Below are 20,549 nucleotides of genomic sequence, written 5' to 3'. Positions count from 1 at the left end.
ATTGTTAGTTTCCTTTGTGGTTACCTTAATATTTACCCCTATTTTTCTAAGTTTATACCAGTCTTTTATTTCTTTATATCACCTTGACTTCCTGTCTATATGAAAAATCTATGTCTACATTTTTTAAGTCCCTTTTTTTTGTTTTAATATTGTCATCTTCTACATATTAACATCTGTTTCCCTATTTTCAATGTTTTATCTTTGATTTACTTTTACGACTTCCCTATCTGGGTTGATATTGCTTGCTCTGTCCTCTTTTCTAGTCTTGGGTTGTTATCTGATGTTACTGCTTTTCTAACTGAAGGACTCCCGTTAGTATTTCTTGTAACTTTGGTTTGGTGTTTGCAAATTCCCTAACCTTTTGTTTATCTGGAAATGCCCTAACTTCACCATCATATTTGAGAGATAATTTTGCTGGATATATAATTCTTGGCTGGCAGTTTTTTTTCCTTCAAGGCTTTATATATGGCATCCCACTGCCTTCTTGCCTGCATAGTTTCTGCTGAGTAGTCCGAGCTTATTCTTATTGGCTATCCAGAGCTGCTCTTCACTGGTTCTGGGTGGTCGTGTAGCCTCTCTGGGGCTGCATCTCTCCAAGTATGGAAAACGTACCTGCCGATCACCGCTGCTTGCCTGCCTCACTGCTCATCCCCGAGCTGATCAGGCCTGAAGGGCTCAGGCTCTTGCCGGGTCAGGTCTGGCAACTCCTCGCTGCTTCTGAACCATCTTTCCCTTCCCCTGCCACTCAGTCCAGTTCCTCAACTCTGCCTTTGATGTGCAGGGCTCCCAGATTGCCATATATAATCAATTCACTTGTGTTTTCCGCGTCTTTGTTGTAAGAGGGTCCACCGGAAGCATCTGACCACTCCACCATCTTGGCCCTGCCTCTCTTCTTCTACTTCTAAATTAAGCTTTTTAATATTTAAAACATTATGTAATAGCATGAAGAATTCAAACAAAATTAATCACATCCCAGATGAAAATGAAGTATTGTAGGATTTTACTAAGTATATTTTCAGTGTTTCATTTTAGGTTTGGAGACAAGCTGCCATATAATTAAACCTATTCTTATCCTGTAATGCTGATCGTCTGGCAACCGCAAGTGGTTTATGTTAACAGGAACACAGGTTAGGATGTTAACTGTAGTGACCTGGAGACAGGACCACAAGGGGAGTGCGAAGTCCAGCTACCTAAACCCATTGCTGTTACTAGATATAAATGGTGTTTTTATTTAGAAGCATTAACTTGATGGAGTGTGGGAGGGGGCTCCCTTTTTCTGTCTTTATTTTTCTGCCTATCAGTTTGCTCAGTTGAATCATCATTTTCCAACTCTCTGATAACAACTCAAATTTTCATGTAATGTTCAGCTGTAGAGCAGTCCTTTTACTGAAAATTACAACTCAGTTTTAGTACTGAATAGCTTAGTCCTGTGTAAAACCAAACTCAATCTCAAATTTAATTCTTTTTACTCAGTAGCAATAGGGACATGTCATTGGATCTCTCAACCTCTTTATCTCCTTGCTTTCCACTCTTGTCATCTGCTGGTTCCTGCAAAGTTGGAAAAGGCAGTGGGAGTAAAGATTTGAGGTAGAGGGGTCAAACTTTGGTATCTCTCTGTTACTCTCTTATCTAACACAGGCTGGTTGTCTTGCTCTTCATTTCAGCAACATCAAGGTACTATCTCTTTCACAGAACACATGTATGGCTTTTATTTTTGAGGCACCTCAAAGTTTCCCGTGGTTGGTCCTTCACTACTTCACTTTCTTGGGGGACGGAGTATAATGATTTCTTCCTCAGATTCTGACTATGGGGAATTAGTCCAGATTTTCTTATTCTTAGGGTGTCCTCCTTCCAGCAGACAGCCCTCTAGAGCAGGAATCTCCTCAGGACAGATAAATCCCAGCTACTTTCTCTGGTATGCCATTAGCTTATGGCAAACTAAGGCATCCTTGCCATCGTAACATGCTAGATTCATTAGCTGGTTTCAGTCTTGTAGAATTCTCCTGCCATCTCAGGAATCTCCAGCAAATTTCCATGCTTCTGAATTCATCAAGCGGGAAGCAAATATAAGTAGAATTACAGACGTGGAATGTAAGGAAGCTAAGGAAGTTTAAGCTTCAGGGCCCCTTGCATGGACCCTATCCAAATACCTGAAAAGGGCCCTAGCAATATATTCACATAATATAGTTTGTAAAATTTTCAAAAGTAATATATTTATATATTTTGTTTCTTAAAGAGGGTCTCCCATATTGTGTAAGCTTCAGGCCTCACAAAACTTACATCTGTTCCTAGCATTCTGTATGCCCATTTATGCTCACCAAACACCAAGGGGGACAAACACATGTCAATTTCCCTTAGGAACTCTCACCAGGATGTCTCCTCTTAAATCTCCTATGGGACAGGGATGGAGACATGTTCAGGACAGCAAAGTCCTCAGTAGGGTGACATCATTCTACATTAATAAGTCTCTAAAAGTAATTTCCAAATGGAGATGGATAGTGGGAGTTAATAGTCACTGTATCAGTTCTGCTACCTTTCTAAAGGTCCGCATGAATGCATCTAGCACCTACTTATGGTAAAAAGCACTCATCACCTAGTAATTTTAGCTTTAGAGCTTCTGCCTTAAAATCGAAGACAATGGAAGAAATTTTCATATAACTTCTCATTATATAAGCATGAACTTGAGACAATGCAGGTGGATGTCACCATTTCAAACTTCTTTCTCCATCTAAAAAGGGGCCTGAACTAAAAATAAGAATGATGAGAACATTCAGGTGATGCACTTATTTTATATTTTACTTTCCTAGGAAAATAAATTTTTGTTCTTCAAGGCAAAATGGAAACAAATCTGACCATTCACAGAAATGTTTCTTATATCTCAATAAAAAGCAAAACAATGCAGATCAATTTAGCAGAAGGAAAGATTTTTGGCTTTTTAAATTTAAATTTATAATTAATATAGAATAAGAAAAAAATGTATTCATTTGAGAGTTAGGTTTAAAGATTGATAACCAATTAAGATAACTTAACAAAAGACAATTTAATTTTGTAGTTATATATTTAAAAAACGGTGAAAGGGAATGTGCTAGAGATAGAATCTTTTTCAGCAACACAAAATGCATTCTTAACATAGGTACACTGGCGGGTGTAAACTTTAAGTCTGTATAAAGGAAAGGAGTCTTTAGAAAACAAAATGTGTACATATCAATTTTATTTCCAGTTGCCATAGAACCAGTTCAGACTCATGGCGACCCCATGTGTTTCAGAGTAAAGCTGTGCCTCATTGGGTTTTCAACAGCTGTGATCTTTCAGAAGTAGATCGCCAGGGCTTTCTTCCGAGGCGTCTTGGGGTGGGTTCGAACCATGAACCTTTTAATTAGTAGTTGAGTGCTTAACTGTTTGCATCACCCAGAGCCTTGTACATTCCAATAGGTTCATCAAAAATCAATACTAAAGTTTATTCTTTTTTGTTTTTTTCCCAATTTTGTGCTGGGCAGACTTGGTCTCTGTTTCCTAGAAATTCACAAAACATCTGATTTATTTTCCGCTTTTAAAATAAATCACTGATAAAAGCTAAATGTATTTTTGAACTTTCCATCCTTGGCTAATGCCTAGTACTTTCAAGCGATCTGTAAATGATACATGCTTTTGAATAATATCTTCCCAGATTGTTTTTAACAGGCCCCAAACCACATACTGAATGTTAATGGGCAGTCAGTGGAACAATGCAAAGAAGACAGAAATGAACAGCTAATGAGCTACTTGGGATGCCAGCATGGCACTCTGTCCATGCAAAACTTCAAACTGAGTGGTGATACAAAGGAAAAACTGATTAAAGCCAGAAGCCTTTTGAATCCTATTCCAAAATATGACCCTGTAAGATGTTTTTTATGTTTCTAAAGAGTCAGTTGAAGTCTGCAATTGTCTTTCATATATCTAAACACCAGTAAGAAAACTACTGCCTTTCATGAGGAAAAGGAAATGAAGGATGAAAAATAGAGAAACCCATCCATACTATGCTAATTAGGAAACGAGGACAATTCCATAGCAACAAAATTGTCCTGAGACATGTAGGATATTTACAAATATGAAATTCACAGGTATGCAGGATCAGACAAGGTGCAAAACTCACTTTTTATCAAGTACCACTACAAATTGAATTTCATAATGGCAAAAAAAAAAAAAAGAATTGTACTACCAGTATGTTTCAACCTAGTAAGTATCTTTATTTACCTCACACAGACCAGAGTTCAAATTTAGACTTAGACGTATATAGAAGGTAAGTTTCTCTCAGACTATTTCCTCATTTATAAAGCTAGGAAAATAATGTCCAATTCATAGCGAGGTTTCGAGTAAATAAAAAATGTATTATCTAAGTGTTTTTGCTAGCTCCTGGCACAATGTAATCAATGCATTGTAGCTACACTAGTATTACACACCAGTAGACCATTATGATGATTTGTTATCAAAGACAGACCCACAGAAATAAATTGGCATTTTTATCTGACAGACTCATTTGTCAAAAACAAGCTATTTACCTGTGACTGTATGGGCTATCCCACAAATCTCCTGCACTAAAAATACAGTGAATCACACCATTTTACTTTCAAATGTACTGACAAACACTTTCTTTTGCTTTTTCATAGCAAGATCTGTTCACCTATCTGTCCACGTATTTGAAAAGGTAAAAATTTCACATGACAACACATATATAAGGTAGTAATATGTAAATACCATCATGATCTTTATAAACAAAAATAACTAGTTGTGTATATTAAAAAGATCCCCAAAGCAGTTATCTGTTTACATGAAACAATTCAAGTATGTATATAACACACATATTTTAGAAAAAAATTGTCCTTGAGTTAATTAGGTATATTCTCTTATTCACAAAATAGGTAAACTAGCATAGGTACTTTGGCAAAAGTACAAAGAAGAGAAAGGCAACTAAAGCTAGTAATTTTACCTTTAAGATTCCACCATGTAGATTGGAGTTTTCAAGCTGTTTGGAATCCGGTTAATCCCAAGAGGCTATATAAATATCTTTGTGATTTGGCAACCCCATCTCTTACTTTATATCCCATTTGTAGAATGGCACATAGCTTTATCCAAATCACACCATGCTGTATCACTCCCTCAAGCCTTTGCTCTTGGCACAGTGTAAAATTCTATTCTTCTTTTAAAATCCTAGTGATTGACATCTCATCTAAATAGGTTGCCTTGACGTCAAACTTGGACTTAATTGCACCTTCCTCTAAACTGCACTTCTTCCTTATTCCACATCCTTCTATTATTACATGAGAGTTTCAATGAATTATACTCTCTTCTCTTCAAAGGAAAAAAATGCTAAATTACTTTTAAAAAGTGATCTCAATTTTTGGTACACTCAATGCACTATACTTCAAGTAGAGAATAACTGTAGCTTATTGGAGGTATAATTTAACAACCTAATATTGTAGATAAATAACCATCTACTGGAAGAACATTTTAAGTCTGTGATGAGATTCAAACTGGAATATGCTTAGGGGAAAAATCTCCTTGTATTAATCACACTTAGTGATAGAATAAAATAGGATATTTCTATAATATTTTATATGGGCTTGTAATGTTTGTATTTGCAAAATTTAGTGGGAGCAGTGAAAAAATTAGATACTGATTTTCTTTACTTATACTATAGCCTTATTTCATATTAAAAAAGAATGTAGGTTAGTACCAAATTACTAGACTGAATAATTTGAATACTTCTCTACCATGAATTTTTCCTACTTTACATTAGCTTTTGCAGGAAAATAAAATTAGAAGTTCCTTCTTTTGATTATTTGCCTTTAAAAAATTAAGCAGGAAAAACCTCATTTAAAAACAATACTTTTCATTATATTTCTTTATTAGCATAACTTTTAAAACTTGGTTAAGCAGGTTTTCTGAGATCATGATTCCCCCATCCAATTAAACCTTACTAAGACAATACTGATTTAATCCAAGAAAATGTAAACAGCTAAAAATATCCAATTCCTAAAACTCTTCCAGCTAGGGTAAGGGGGTGGGAGGAGGCAGTTCTGAACAACACAACACAACACAGAGAATTTCTTAGGAAAAGTCCTTTCCTGAATAAAACTTTAAAATCTCTGTAGGAGAGAGCCCTTTGGCCTTTCCTCTCCCTGCTTCTTTCTGCTTGTACCCCTGAAATGATGCTCAAAGGGCACAGCAGCCATCTAAAGACCAGGAGTAGGAAAGAAAGACAAATGTTAAAGACAGCAAACCAGGAAGTCAGGGGAATCTGGGTCTTTGATGACTTCCTTGAGCAGCTGGACCAGCCTGATGTCTGCTTCTGAACGCCTCGTTACAGAAGAAAAATAGATCCCTGTCTGAGTAAGCCAATACTGGTTGGGCTCTCTACTATTTACAACTAAATACATTCCTAACTCACACAATATTATTTAGAAGAAAACATATTATAGATATAAATCATGCTTTCTGACAATAGGTTTAAAATTATTTCTTTACAGCTTGCTTTAGAATAAGTCATTCATTTATTCTTATCCACTCTGCTTTTTAAAAGTGACTTACATACATTGTATTGTTCTAGATATGTAGCCTGTCAGTCTCAAGAACTTGCTTCTCATTGATATTTCAATAGTCACGGTAACTAACTTTTTTGTGACACATTATAGGCCAACATAAGGCTCTACCAGTGATGGTTTATGAAATGATTAAGCTATTGAAGAACACTTTCAAAATTATTATGTAATAAAAACCAAAAAAGAAAAGCCAGAACCATTTAGGAGTTAATCACACAGCTGTTGATAAAAAAAAGATCTAAGTGGGATATTATGAACACTGAATACTATATTCAGGTTCATGGTCCAATTCAAAAGGAACTTAATTAAATGATCCTGACTTAATGCATCAAAGGGAAGCCCCTTATTCTGCTTACCACTTCATGAAATTTTATAGCATTTAAAGTTAAAAGACAGGTGAGATTTGTTGTGGTGGTCTGGTTGGCAAAGCTAATTGTGAAAAATTTAAATTTTGGATGTAAGCTTCCTGAACTGGCATAAAGAAATCTAATTTTAAATCCATTCTAGTCATGGTAAACCCTTACTTGTCAATAAAAATCTGCTGAAGCTGAAGAAAGCGTCATTTCTGGTACTTATTAATAAAAAATTTATTTTAATTTCACAGAGATGCATCTTTGGTCAATAGTTTTAGAAAATTAGTCTAAGAAAATTGATACATATTCCATATGCTAACATACTATTAAACTTCAAAAATGAGTTAATACAAGAACCTCGTAATTTTAATGATATTGATGATATTAATAACAATTATAATATTTATTGGATGTCCCTTAAGTACTAGAGAGCAAGCTGTGCACACTACCTCTATTATTCTATTTTAATATAGTTAATTTAATCCCCTCTCCAAAAAAAAGAAAATAAAACTTAAGGAGTTACTAGTTTTGCCTCCATTTTACATATGAGGATACAAAGACAAATAGAAGTTAACAACTTGTCCAGAATCACACAAATAAGACATAGCATATGGAGACTAAAATCAGACAATGTGACTCCAAAGTCTATCTGTCTCTTTAATCACTGCATGTACTAATTCTCTCAGATGCATTAGCCCAATCTCCTCTCACATCTGACATATTTTAAAATCAGCAGGTTGAAATATATGCACCATATTCTTCTACAGGAACTTAAAATAATTATGTGAATACTGAATCTTTTTATTAAGGGTGAGAGATTTGTTCCAGTGGTTCAAGCAACCAACCACATGATTCCCAGAAAGTGAGGTCAAACCTGTGGTATATTATTAGGGAACAGGTTTATTGCCATATCATAAAAGCTTTGAGAATATATGATCTTTTAGATAGTTCCCTTATAAACTGACATAAATAAAAAGTATTCCAGCATAAAAGCAGGTATTACAAACATGCATAAAGACAAGCATGTAACAAGGTACATAAAAGTAAGCCAGAAGGCTATTTCTATTAAGAATAAACAATGCCAAGGGTATCAGTAGTTTTACTGGTTATAACTACACTATCATTAAAAAAAAAAAAGAGGTAAGAATGAATAACCAAGGATGCATCTTTACTAAACCCATATGCAAGATGACATAAAATTCTACTGAAATTTTTATATGACCAGAAGAAGAAGATTCAAAGAAATATAACTAATAAAATATATAAATGAAATTCTAGTAAGATGAGAATGGCATGATGACATAAACAAAAGGCTATTCAACCATGTTCATGCAGCAAAATCATCATTATATTCTACATATTATGCATGTAATTTTATAAAATATGGATTTCCCTTTGCCTTGGCAAAAACATGAAAGTTTTATTTTCCTTTTTTTTTTAATTGTGCTTTAGGTGAAAGTTTACAGCTCAAGTCAATTTCTCATACAGAAATTTATACACACATTGTTATGTGACACTAGTTGCAATCCCTACAATGTGACAGCAGACTCCCTCTTTCCACCTTGGGTGTCTTGTGTCCATTCAACCAGTTCCTGTCCCCTCCTGCCTTCTCATCCTGCCTCTAGACAGGAGCTGCCCATTTGGTCTCATGTATCTGAGTGAACTAAGAAGCACACTCTTCACAAGTATTATTTTATGTTTTATAGTCCAGTCTAATCTTTGTCTGACGAGTGAGCTTCCTTTGGGAATGGTTTGAGTTCTGGGTTAACAGAGTATCCAGGGACTATAGTTTCGGGGGTTCCTCCAGGTTCTGTTGGACCATTAAGTCTGGTCTTTTTGTGTGAATTTGAGTTCTGCTCCGCACTTATCTCCTGCTCCATCTGGGACTTCCTGTTGTGTTCCTTGTCAGGGTGGTCTTTGGTGGTGGCCTGGTACCATCTAGATCTTCTGGTCTCAGGCTGACGTAGTCTCTCGTTTATGTGGACCTTTTGTCTCTTGGGCTAATATTTTCCTTGTGTCTTTGGTATTCTTCATTCTCCTTTGCTCCAAGTGGGTTGGGACCAATTGACACATCTTAGATAGCTGCTCATAAGCTTTTAAGACCTCAGACGCCACTCACCAAAGTGGGTTGCAGAACATTTTCTGAATAAACTTTGTTATGCCAATTGACCTAGATGTCCCCCAAAACTATGGTCTCCAGGCCGCAGCCCCAGCTATTCTGTCCCTCAAAGTGTTCGGCTGTGTTCAGGAAACTACTTAGCTTTTGCTTTGGTCCAGTTGTACTGACTTCCCCTGTATTGTGTGTTGTCCTTCCCTTCACCTAAGATGATTCGTGTCTACTATCTACTTAGTGAATTTCCCTCCCTCTCCCTCCACATCCTCGTAACTATCAAAGAATGTTTTCTTCTGTGTTTAAACCTTTTCTTGAGTTCTTATAATAGTGGTCTCATACAATATTTGTCCTTTTGTGACTGATTAATTTCACTCAGCATAATGCCTTCCAGATTCATCTACGTTGTGAAATTTTGTGGATTCATTGTTGTTCTTTATTGCTGCGTAGTGTTCCATTGTATGTATTGTAATTCGTCTATCCATTCGTCTGTTGATGGGCACCTAGGTTGTTTCCATCTTTTTGCTATTGTGAATAGTGCTGCAATGAACATGAGTGTGCTTATATCTATTCGTGTGACGGTCTTATTTCTCTAGGATATATTCCAAGGAGTGGGATTGCTTGATCATATAGTACTTCTATTTCTAGCTTTTTAAGGAAGTGCCAAATCAATTTCCAAAGTGGTTATACCATTTTACATTCCCACCAGCAGTGCATAAGTGTTCCAGTCTCTCCACAACCTCTCCAACATTTACTATTTGGTGTTTTTTGGATTAATGTTAGCCTTGCTGGAGTGAGATGGTATCTCATTGTGGTTTTGATTTGCATTTTTCCAATGCCTGATGATCATGAGCATTTCCTCATGTACCTGTTAGATGTCTGCATGTCTTCTTTGGTGAAGTGTCTGTTCATATCCTTTGCTCATTTTTTAATTGGGTTATTTGTCTTTTTGTTGTTGAGATGTTGCAGTATCTTACAGATTTTAGAGATTAGTCTCTTGTCAGATATGTCATAGCCAAAAAAATCTTTCCTGGTCTGTAGGTTTTCTTTTCACTCTTTTGGTGAAGTCTTTTGATGAAAAACTTGAAAGTTTTATTCAAAAATAGTATTTGATTTGGAAGTTCTGCCCCAACTGGCCATGTTATACTTGCCAAGTCAAATAATATTTTTGAGTAAAACTTTCCTTATTTTCAGTATATAAAGAATTTTGCTGGTTCTCATTTTTGTACCTTTCAGTGTTTCCAGAATACTGTAGGTCCTTTCATATGACCAGTTAGGGGCAGAACTGGATTTGAATCTAGTATTTTTTTTTTTAATCACATGCAACACATGTTCTATACATTATCACTTTTAATTATCAGAATAACCCTGAGAGGTCAATGGAGTAGGTATTATTACTTAGTTCATAAATAAGGAAACTTTTAAAGACAAGCTACCTTTCCAAAACACCCATACAGTTTGTAGAGAATATAAAACTTAAAAAGTAAGAGAGAAATCAGGCTCCAGAAGAGAATTCTGGGGATTAAAAAATAAATAAACAGAACATAAATATGCACCGTCTGACTAGTGAATGACAAGGTGGAAATGCAATCAGATCCAATACATTTTGAAGGATTTAATTTTTAAAAAAAGGTTGTAAGTATTTGATACTATATCCACAAATACCAATGAAATGATATTTCTTGAAGGACATTTTTGAATGCCTAAGAAAACTATTTTTAAAACATGGGCCATTAAGCAGCAGAACAATCTCCCAAGAGAAGCATTAAAACCCCAGATGAGTCATTAAAAACTCTTCAGAGAAGAATAATACTTCTTTGATCTCAGTTATATATATATATATACATATATATGAAATATTACATGTAAAATGTAACAGTACTGTAGAGTTTAGTTCCAATCATTATATCAGATTTTATTCTACTAGGCAGTTAAGACCTGCATTTTTCAATATGAAACCATATTATATTGGGGTACAACAAAGTTAAAGCTAAAAGACAAAAAACTCATTCGTACAGCACATAATTGCTGGCACAATTCCAGGAAATGAAATGTGTCAGGGAAAGCATTTTTCAACAGGTTCTGATCTATTCTCGCTTTTGCCTGTACAGTAAAAACCACTGCAAGAGTAGGAAATGTGTAACAACTTAGACCGACCTTGGCAAAGAAAGCATCAAAAGAAAATTCTTGAGCCATAGGAAAAATTGGCTTATCTATAATTTTTCTTCACTAGGTTAGGTTTGAAATGTATTCTGCTCAAAAATAAGGCAAAATTTATCTACAAACAGCACTTACTGAACTTTTATTCTTATAACAGCACGTATCAGAATAATAACAATACCAGTTGCCATCCAGTCAATTCCAACTCATAGCAACCCCATCCATGAATGCAGTGTAGAACTGCTCCATAGGGTTTTCAAGGCTGTGACCTTTTGGAAGCAGATTGCCAGGTCTTTCTTCTCAGATGCATCTTGGTGGGTCTGAACTGCCAACATTTTCGTTAGTAGTTGAGTGCTTAACCAATTGTGCCACCCAGGGACTCCAGTAATAATAATAATAATAAAAGTCCTTGGTTACTCTTAAGTATGCTCATCAGGGACAGGAAGCACGTGCACACATACACACAGGTATTTTATAATCTCAGATACTCTCAGCGCCTTATTAATTGGACATTGTCACTATTAGATGAATTTCCATAACTATAAAATTTTTATATTATTTTCATACAAAGCATTAACCTAATTTAACATCTATCAAATTTCAGAGATTTTATTTTTTCTTCACAGAGTCATAATTTTCTTTCTCAAAGAATTTTGAGAGACCAGTGGGGCATGATTCAAAAGTGCTCTCTAGAGAGTAATCTTAAATTACAGAGTATAAATGTATAATTGAATGAACTTAAAATGCCTTTAAAGGTTTCATCCAAAAAAGTTTTAAAACTGCAGTTATATCTTGACACTTTTATTTTTCATATCACAGTACAGTGGCTCTTTAAATAAGTACTTTAAAAGACCATATTTTTAAGACATATACTCATTCTAAGTAGCTAAGTACTCTTTCCAGAAGAATACACTTTTGCAACAATATTTTTGTTTAAAAAAAGTAATAATTTAAGTCCATTTATTGTTACTGAGGAGCCCTGGTGGCTCAGTAGTTAAAAGAGCTCAGGCTGCTAACTGAAAGGTCCGCAGTTCGAATCCACCAGCCACTCCTTGAAAACCCCATAGGGCAGTTCTACTCTGTCATATATGGTCACTATGAGTCACAATCAACTCGTGGCAATGGGTTTGCTTTTTCTAGTTATTCTTACTGAAGCACTGACCATATGTTCATATTTATCTGATTTATAAAATGTACCCAGAACAGTAATTTAAAGCACTTTTTAAGAGCTAAATCTACTCTAACGAGATCCATTTAACCAATTTTTCGTCTCACATTAGGGACAAGTGAACACAGAGCACAACAAAATGAGAAAGACAATGATACATATAATATTGTGATTTATTTTATGCATTATTGTCCAGAGAAGAGACATCAGTCTTAAATACATATCTGATTATAGCACTCTCCTGTTTCAAAACCTGTTAGTTCTTTTTTTGCCTAATAAACTAAAGTTATGACACTACAGGTTATTGAAGATCTTCTTCCAAAACCTTTTTAAACTTATTTTTCTAGCTTTATTTCACTTCATACATTTCACTCTTCAGTTCAAATATGAATTTAGAAATTTTTCTCCTATATATTCCCTGCATTCTCACATCCATAGATTTGCACTGTTTCACCATCTTAAATGTCTTTTCTTTCATCTTCAGGCATCAAACTTCCTCAAGTGTGACATGAAATGTTACATACACAAGTTTTCAACAAGTCTTCCTTAATATCCTAGTCAAAAGTGATTGCTGACTCTTCAAACCTCCACTAGCAGTAGAGTTTCATCTTTTATCTGAATTACTGCTGTAGCACATGAATTGGTCTACACTCTTCCAGTTTTGCTCCATTTAATACTCTTTCCAAGTTCAGCAAGAGTAATTTTTTTTTCCCTAAAATGCAGCTGACCAGAAGAACTGGATGGTGCCCGTCTACCATTACTAAACATTTTGATCAAATATTCCATGGAAGAATCTTGATCAAAAGGGGAAAAATGCAAAACAGAGTTTCAAATTTTCATGGATTCTAGACTTCATGGAGCCATGAAGGTTAGACGAACCCCTGAAACTATTGCCCTGAGATAATCTTTAAACCTTAAACCGAAAATATTCCCTGAAGTCTTCATAAAACCAAAAATTACTTTAGCTAAACTAGTAAAAAAACATCTGCATTGAGCATCACTTTCTTTTAGTAACTATCTATATAGGATCAAATTGACAACCACAACTTGAAAGATTAGATAGGAACCGTCGGGGTCTGTGAGTTTATGTTAATGGAGAAGGAACAAATCAGCAAAGGAGGGTGAGAATGGTTAAACAACTCGAAGAATGTATTCAGTGTCACTAAATGGTGCATGTAAAAACTGTCAGATGGTGTATGTTTTACAGTGTATATTATCAACAATAACAAAATAAATAAAATTATATTAAGAAATGCAACTGGGATCATGTCATTCACCTGCTCTCTATAATTCTTTACAATTAAGTGCAAACACATAAATGGCTTAATAGTCTACACTTTCCTGCCTTTACCGTTCTACTAGCATCTCTTGAAACTCATTTTTTTTCCCCCATATCTCCACACACACTCTACCTATAACTATATTGAATATCATTTGGTATCTTAAACTTAGCAAGTTTTCTCTTTCTCTTAGACTTTAGTTCTTCCCATTTTTTCACTCTTCTGAAAATCCTCTTTCCACCTCTCTTTGACTGGCTAACTCCCACTCACCTTTTAGACTGCAGCTTAGAAATCACTTCCTCATGAAACAATCTCTGATTTCCCAGACCTACATTGTGGCCCTCACATGTGCCCCAGTAGCATGATGTATTTCCTATCTACACCACTCGTCATTGCCTGTTCAAGTGTTTGTATCTCTCACTGGATCGCAAGCTATACTGGCTGGGATACTTGAACCTTCTTATCCACCATTATGTACTCAGTGCCTGACACAGTCCTTGATAGACAGAGGTTGCTTAACACACAGTGACTGGAAAATGGATGTCTCAATAACTGCCACTACTACTGTATTTGCCCCAAAAAAAGACTTCACAATTTTGCTCAAGACCCCACCTATTTATCGAGCATCTATCTATGGACTAGCATTACCTCTACTCAGCTACATAACTAGCTGAGCTGATTTAAAACTTAGACCCTAGAAAAAAGATCACTGATAGGTCTTAACAAAAAGTAGTCCCCAAGTCACTGAAAATTATTTTAAAGTAGGTAAGCCATGAATGCATTTAAATAAGTGTCTTAGTCATCTAGTGCTGCTACAACAGAAATACCACAAATGGATGGTTTTAATGAAGAGAAGTTTATTTCCTCACTGTCAAAGTAGGCTAAAAGTCCAAATTCAGGGTGTCAGCTCCAGGGGAAGGCTTTTTTCTCTCTGTTGGCCTTCTTCTCTTCAGTGTTCCCCTGGACTAGGAGCTTCTCTGCGCAGGGACCCCAGTCCAAACGACATGCTCTGCTCCCAGCACTGCTTTCTTGATGGTATGAGGTCCCCCTGTCTCACTGCTCACTTCTGTCCTTTATATCTCAAGAGATTGCCTCAGGACACAACCCAGTCTTGTAGATCCAGTCCTGCCTTACTAATACAACTGCCACCCGTCCTCCCTCATTAACATCACAGAGGCATGATTTACAACATATAGGAAAATCACACAGTACCAGGAATCATGGCCCAGTCAAACTGATATATACATTTTTGGGGGGACATAATTCAAACCATGACAATAAGTGAAACACTGTCAGTAATGAGACTGCTGGAATGAGATTCAAAGCAGAAAAACATATTCTAGATTACTCCACCAACTGATCTGGGAACATGGGCAAGTTGTTTTATCTCACTGAATCATAGTTGCCATTCCATTAAAATGGAGTTTTTAACTGGATTACCACTAGGTCCACTTTATCTTTATAATTCTATCATTCCAATTCTACTATTCAATTAAGGTGACAGCAAAAATTCAAAAGTCATAAATGTGCCTTTTCTTCTTCCTCTCAAATTTTTTCTGGTTCCGATAATATTCTGGCTTCCTCTGAACAGAAAAGAAAGAAATATGCTTCTTCAAAGCTGAAGGTAGCATATTAGATTTTACCAAACTTATGTAATACACAAGCCAGGAAAAACATTATGTCAGGCAGATATAATTAAAGGTTCAGTCCAAATAAGATACAATGTTTTAACTGATCTAGGAGAAGCTGGGACATAGGGAGTCAGTCGGTAAAACTTCAGGTACTTTAGTAGCATTTCAGACATATCTTAAAAATAGGCTAACTTCAGTTAGCCTGAATTTAAACAGTATTTAATTACTGAATTAAAAACAATAGACCCAGAATTCCAGGAGGATGGCAGTGGCATAAACAAATCCTTGTTATGACCCTCCCCTAAAAATACAAGAAATACAACAAGGAAGCAGTGCTCCACTTTGAAGGACTCTGAACTGGGGTGCAGAGGAAAGCAGTGGGGAACTGCCAAACCCCCCAAAACCAAACCCATTGCCATCAAGTCAATTTTGACTCATAACGACCCTACAGGACAGAGCAGAACTGCCCCACAGAGTTTCCAAGGAGCACCTGGTATATTTGAACTGCTGACCATTTGGTTAACAGCCATAGCTCTTAACCACTATGCCACTAGGGTTTATGTGGGGAACTGCAGATAGGCAAAAATCAATAAATCAACAATGAGTTGCATATGGTAGGAAAATCGCTTCTCCCATCATCCCTGACCCTCCCCCAGCCATGCAGGCTGCTGGCTGCTGTGAACTGGGGTAGTGGCCCCAGAAAAATAGCCTGCTTCCCAAACCACCACAGCCCCTGCCTTACAGACAGGACCACAAGCTTCTGTCCTAAAATCATCAAGGCAGACCTCCCTAGGGGTCTGTTTGGATTGTGCCAGCACCTCCTTAACCCAGACACTGCCAGTTGCAAGCCCACAGCAAATTGCTACAGAAGGCCCACGCAGTGGACTCTGTTCTCCTAGTAAACACTGTACTTGCCTCCCTGCACACTCATAGCTCAGACCTCTGAAACAAACAAGACAAACCTCCCAGAGAGTCAATTCGGGTCTGTCTTCTCCCCCTTTAAGTCAGTGCTAAGGACTGCTGACTGAGGCTGCTGTGTGCTAAGAAGCAGGAATCTTTAGTGGAAGTTATACCCTTATACCCACAGCCAGCATACTGTGGGAGGGTGGGGTGCTGGGCTCTGATAACAACAGGCAGACCTCCCTGGAGGACCTTTTGGAGCATGAGAGGCCCTCCCCATCAGGACACTGTCAACTGCAAGGCTGCTGTGAATTGCTACAGAAGGGCTTTGCAGTGGAGTCTGCTCCCATAGTCAGTGCTCTACCTGCCACCCTGCACACCCTATAGTTATGGCCTCTGAAATCAACAGAACAAACCTTCCTAAGGGTCAATTAGAGTTAGTCCGTCCCCACTCCCAGCTGGCGCTGAGGACTGCTGAGTGAGGCTGCTGTGTGTTAGGAAGCAAGAGTCTTCAGTGGAGGCTGCACTCACAGCCAACAATCTACTAGAGGGATTGTGATGGCAACAAGGCAGGCCTCCATCGGGATCTGATCAAAGCATGACACCCCCTCCCCCACCTGGTAATTGTTGGTTGCCAGACTGTTGCAAAATTTACAGAAGGCCCCCACAGTGGAGACTGTTCCTATAGTGAGCACTTTGCCTGCCTTTCTGTGTACCTAATAGTTCAGACCTCTGAGACCAACAGGATAGACCTCCCTGGGGGTAAATTTGGGTCTGTCTGCTCCCTCTTACAGTCAGCACTGAGGACTGCTGACTGAGGCTGCTGTGTGCTAGGAAGCAGGCATCTTGAGTGGAGGCTACGCCCACAGTCAACATACTATGGGCATTGGAGGACTCTGAAGCAACAAGGCAGACCTCCCTGGGGGTCTCTTCAGAGTGTGAGTACCTCTCCTTCAACTGGTAATTGTCAGCTGCTGGACTGATATGAACTCCTACAGAAGGTTCCCTACAGTGGAGTAGGAGGTGGGTCACCTAAGTGGGGACTGCTCCCTCAAACACCACAGGGCCACTGGGGGCTCTGAAACCAACAAGACAGATCTTTCAGAGGTCCTTCTGGGGAGTGCCAGTGCCTCCTCCTCCTGAAATGGAGGAAAGTCTGCCTATGCTTACCCTGAATGCCAGCTCAGCTATAAGCAGTTCTCACAGAGCAGAGAAGGAAACCTCAGGCAAAATCAGAGGGCAACATGCAGCCCCAAAGGGAGCTCACTGGGTGTGGGTTTTAGGACTAAAAATGTGATAGAACAAACAGAGAAGGGAAGGGAGTAATAACCTGAGAGAGGGAACTGCACCTCCTGGTGGATAGACTGATTAGTACACGATATTTGCCTGAGTGACAGTGCCCACTGATGGACAAACTGACCACAGGGTGTTTTCTGGTGTGTTTGGGAGAAACCACAAGTTGGAAAATGAAATCTGAAACTCTCAAATCCCAATTAAACCAGGGAGAGAGGAGGAGTTATCACACAGAGGGAGAGGAAATGTTAAGCAAAGGTCAAAGGCTCTGCCCAGGTAATAGTTTCTTGCAGAAAGTAGTGTGTCCAAAAACACCAAATACTGGGGAAAACTGAGAAAGTTAACATCTTTCAAAATTCCAATGCCCCAACAAAAAATCACAAGACACACAAACAACAGAGAAACAATGGCCCATCCAAATGAACCTGACAAAGGGAGTGAAAGTGCATCCAGGGATGATCAAATAATGAAAAAATTGAAGAATATATTACAATAATATTAAACATAAATAAAGAACTAAGGGAAAACACAAAGAACTAAAAGAAGGAAAACAATGCCAGAACAAAATAAGGTTCTAAAAAAAAAAAAAAGAGAAAGATTGCAACTGAAAGGGAAAATAACTGAAATGAGAAACACAACAGAAGGACTTACCAACAGATTTAATCAGGCAGAGGAAAGAATCAGCAAATTAGAGGATAAGATAGTTAAAATTAAAGATGCTGAAGAGCAACAAGAATGGAGGCTCAAGAAGGCTGAGCACAGTTTAGTGGAATTATGGGACAACAAGTGACCTAACAGATGCATCATGAGAACTCCAGAAGGAGATGAGAAAGAGAAACAGGCAGAAAGAATATCTGAAGAAATAATGAGAGAAAATTTCCCCAGTCTAGCAAAGGACATGAATCTACAGATCCAAGAAGCTCATAGAACCCGAAGCAGGATAAACTCAAAGAGATTTACACCAAGACACATCATAGTTAAACCAAAACCAAACCAAACCCATTGCCATCAAGTCAATTCTGACTCATAGTGACTCTGTAAGACAGAACAGAACTGCCCCATAGGGTTTCCAAGGAGCAGGTGATGGATTTGAACTGCTGACCTTTTGGTTAGCAGCAAAACACTTAACCACTGTGCAACCAGAGCTCCACATCATAGTTAGGCTTTCAAAAATTAAAGATAAAGAAAGAATCCTGAAAGCAGTGAGGGAGAAGCAACAGTCAAATACAAAGGATTCCCAGTAAGATTAAGTGTCAATTTTTCCTCAGAAACACTGCAGACCAGAAGACAATGGAATGATATATTTAAAGTGCTGAAAGAAAAAAATCTGTCAACCAAGAATACTATACACACAAAACTATCCTTCAAGAATGAGGGAGAAATTTAAACATTCCCAGACAAACAGAAGCTGAGAGAGTTCATATCCACCAGACCAGCCCTACAAAAACTACTAATAGGAGTTCTGTAGATGGAAGGGAAAAGACACTAAAAAGTAATTCAAAGTTATACAAAAAAAAAGGAAAGATCTCTAATAAAGGGAAATGCATGGAAAAATATAAAGGCTAGTAATAACGTATTTGTGCTTGATAATTCTAAATGTTTTGTCCTTCATGTGTTTTAATAAAAAATGTATAAAAGTCAAGGATAAAACTATGTTACAGGGCACACGAAATAGAAAGACATAATTAGTGATAACAACAACAAAGGGGGGGAAGGAATGGTATAGATTTAGAATTTCTTGTATGTTACTGAAGTTAAGTTGGTACCAACTTACCCTAGAACGGTATAAATACAAATTCTTAAATGTAATATTCATGAAAACCATGAATAAAGTATATTTAAAAATATACACAAAACGAAAGGAGAAGGAAACCAAAAAAGCTCACTACAATAAACCAATAAAACACAAATGCAAGCAAAAAGACAAAGAAGGCTTAAGACACACAAAAAACAATAAAATGGCAAAAGTAAGTCACTTCTTATCAGTAATTACAGTGACTGTAAATGGACTAAATGCTCCAATCAAAAGGCAGAGTGTGGTAGAATGAATAAAAATAACATGATCCAAGGACACAGATAGGTTGAAAGTGAAAGGATGGAAAAAATACTCCACGCAAACAACCAAAAGAGAGCTGGAGTGGTAATCTTAATATCCGAAAAAGTAGAGTTTAAGACAAAATCTGTCAAAAGAGATAACGATACACATTATATAGTGATAAAACTGTCACTTAAGAAGATTTAATAATAATAAATATATATGCACCCAACATTGGGGCACCTAAATGTATAAAGTAAACACTGGTAGAATTGAAAGGAGAAATAGAAAGTAGTACAATAACAGTTGAAGACTTCAATACACCACTTTCAGTACTGGACAGAACATCTAGAAAGAAGATCAACAAGGAAACAGAGGACCTGAACGACACTATAAACCAATGAGGCTTAACAGACGTATATAGAACACTCTACCCCAAAACAGCACAATATACCTTCTACTCTAGGGCACGTAGATCATTCTTCAGGATAGACCACATTTTAGGTCACAAAGCAAGTCCTGATAAATTTAAAAAGATTGAAATCATACAAAATATATTCTCTGACAGTAACAGAGTGAAGCTAGAAATCAATAACAGAAAAAAAACCTGGAAAATATACAAACATATGTAAATTAAACAACACACTATTAAACTACTAATGGGTCAAGGGAGAAATCAAAAGAGAAAAAACAAATTTCTTAGAGTCAAACGAAATTGAATGCACAACATACCAAAACTTATGAGATAGAGCCATGGCAGTACTCAAACAGAAACTTATAGCAATAAATGCTTATAAAAAAAAAAAAAAAAAAAAAAAAGGAGGCAGGGACAAGATGGCACGGTAGTCAGATGCTTATGGTGGGCCCTCTGTCATGGATTGAATTGTGTCCCCCAAAAAATGTGTGTAGCAACTTGGCTAGGTCATGATTCCTAGTATTGTATGACTGTGTTATCTGATGTGATGTCCTTAAGTGTTGTAAACTCTACCACTATGATGAGATTATATGTGATCTCCTCACGTGTTGTAAATTCTATCACTG

The 20,549-nt window shown here is 37.1% G+C and overlaps 1 protein-coding gene across 2 annotated transcripts in view; it reads right to left on the bottom strand.

The window, feature by feature from the left end:
• KCNJ3 (potassium inwardly rectifying channel subfamily J member 3) overlaps positions 1-20,549 on the bottom strand; it is a 168,260-nt gene that overhangs the window by 114,212 nt on the left and 33,499 nt on the right. The window lies entirely within an intron of this gene.

Source organism: Trichechus manatus, unplaced genomic scaffold, assembly GCF_000243295.1.
Source record: "Trichechus manatus latirostris isolate Lorelei unplaced genomic scaffold, TriManLat1.0 scaffold00036, whole genome shotgun sequence".
NCBI classification, from domain to species: domain Eukaryota; kingdom Metazoa; phylum Chordata; class Mammalia; order Sirenia; family Trichechidae; genus Trichechus; species Trichechus manatus.
The sequence above is the reverse complement of the archived record's forward strand: the minus strand, read 5'-3'. Positions and strand labels throughout refer to the sequence as shown.